A 2,500-nucleotide genomic window follows, 5' to 3' on the forward strand; every position below is an offset into this window, starting at 1 on the left:
TGATTTGAATGTAATGATTTCTCAATCTCATCTTCATTTCCTGATATTCTTTCTTCTGCCTAGTCTTGTCTGTTGGTGATTCTTTAAACTGAATTTATTCATTTGATTTAGCAATCTTTTCATATAATCTTTTGATTGAAATTAAACATCTTTTTTTTTTTTTTTTTGCTAAATCTCATACAAGTTGTTGAATTTATCCTCTGAGTCTTGATTTATAATTCCTTGTTTGTTCTGCAAACTGACTCAAATAGCTTTGGATTCTGTTATTAAAGAGTTGTAAAATCTTGGTGGAGTCAAACAAAGGTTTGCCATATTTCTTATGTGTCTAGGTTATAATTTTTGCATTTGTTAAAATGGATATCTCTTCTGGCTTTATATGAGAGTCTTCTTAGTGAGCAGCTGTCTCTTAAGCGCTCAATCTACAGTTCCAGTCAGAAAGAAGAAAGCAAACTACAACAACAGAAACTATACCAAAACAAACAAGATATAGGAGCACAATACAAATCAGTCAAGGCACTAGTACACCACCAGTAATCACAGAAGAGAAAGTAGCAAAAATAATAGAATAAGCTATGAGGTTAAACATTAATAAAGATAAAAGTAGTAACAATAAACAAATGAAAAAAAAGAGAAGGGGAAAACAAAAGAAATACAGTAAAATAAGAGAATGGGAAGAGAGAAGGGAAAGGATGCGATGAAGAATGAAGAGAAAGAAATACAAAGAAGAAAAGCCTGATGACAAAATAAACAAAAAACAACAGAAAAGGAATAAAAATTAAATCATAAAAGATTAAAAAGAAAATAAAGTATAAACAATGCTGAAATATAGTTTTTAAGGTTTATTTTTATTTTTTATTTTTTAAAGACTTAGAGAAGCTTTTTTCTTTGTCTTCTAATCTTGGAATGCAGTCTGGCCTCGGGGGTGTGCAGTGAGCTGTGGCTTCTATCTTTTGTGCCTCTCTGTTCCCACCTTGCCAGTTAGTTTTGCTTATGGGTTGAAGACTGAGCCAAAGTCGTGTCAGCATCACGGCTGCATTCAGTTTCAACTTTTCCATTCTTTGTATACCAGGATCTTCTGTTGGTCCAAACTGTCTTTGAGTTCTTAGGCAAATTCCCACTTACTCCAGAGGCCTCCCAGTCTGTGCAAGCAGGGACATGAAACATTTATGCCAAGAGGTGTTCCCCGATTGCAGTGGAGAGTCAGGGAAGCAAGCTACACTAATATCTGCACTGGAGGTGCTGACCTAAAGGAATCCCGTACTTTGCGGGCTGCTTCTCATGGCTTTCGGATCCTGCCCAGTAGGAAACCACCCTGTGGAAGAGTAAGGGCTGCAGGAAACAACTGCTTTGCGGGAAGGGGGTTCAGAGCTCATAGTTCCCCTAACAGTAAGCTGCACACAGCATGCAGGCAGCTTTTGAGGCCCAGCATGCCTCCAGCCTCTCAAGCTCTGCAATACTCCGCAGTAGGTGGATTACGCCTTCCCACAGAGAGCAGGGCTGCAGACCACTGCACTCTACAGCCAGAGCTCCCTGTTATTTAAGCTTCTCTGCAGGTCGATGATCCTCCTCTCAACGGTTGCCTCTTGTGGGACTTCTGTTGCTGTTTACCATCCAGAAATCACAGCAGAGTGTCCATGGCCCGCTTAGCTCGTGGTTGTTTCTTGTTTTCAGTTCCCCATAGTAACTCAGTTTCAAATAACAGGGTCTCTATTATGAAGAGGCTTTAACAGTAGCAAGAAAGGTCCCCCTGGTCAAGACAATAAAATCTGTGGCCAGGGAGAAGACAATATTCCATTTAAGCCAGATCAATCACCTGGTGGAGGGACCGTCCCTAAAAAGATGTATTCACCTTAAGCCATGCTAAAGACTAGGCAGGATAGCTAGTGCATTGATGAGATGGTGAACTTTTTTGCTGGGAACCACCCATGTAGCATCAAGTGCAGCGTCTCCTTCTTTTGCTTTTCTGAGCATGCTTTTCCTGACACTTTGTGCTTCCCCAATAGTTCGCATTTCTTACTATTTCTCTAGAGCGCCCCTCCAGGCCATGTCACTGCTAGGTCTTCACCTGTCTAACTTCAGCCTTGAGAGGTATAGTGACACTGTTGGTTTTTCTTCTTCATTTTCCTCTCAGGGCAGCTGCTGAGAGTTACAGCTTACCTGCCTTGAGGTTTGTTTTTGTTTTTTATGAGGAACCTAGGGGATAAGGAGAAAGAAACAGTTCAACAGAGGTAGGATTATGAGAGCAAGGGTATTAGTAAGGAAGAAAGGGGGGGGAAGTGCAGGCACCTTAAGTGGGAAAACCATGAACCATGAGGGAGACGATACAAGAGAGAAACAATGCCTAGCTAGTCACGAAAACCAGAGGGAACCATATTATTCCTACAATCTACTGACAAATTATACATAAAAGATCAAGAAAAAATATCTCTAGATAAGGTTTATTTGAGACCAACTGGTCATTACCCAAGATTTATCTGCAAGACACACAGTAATTAAAAAT

Source organism: Nannospalax galili, unplaced genomic scaffold (assembly GCF_000622305.1).
Source record: "Nannospalax galili isolate Female #2095 unplaced genomic scaffold, S.galili_v1.0 scaffold540, whole genome shotgun sequence".
NCBI lineage: Eukaryota > Metazoa > Chordata > Mammalia > Rodentia > Spalacidae > Nannospalax > Nannospalax galili.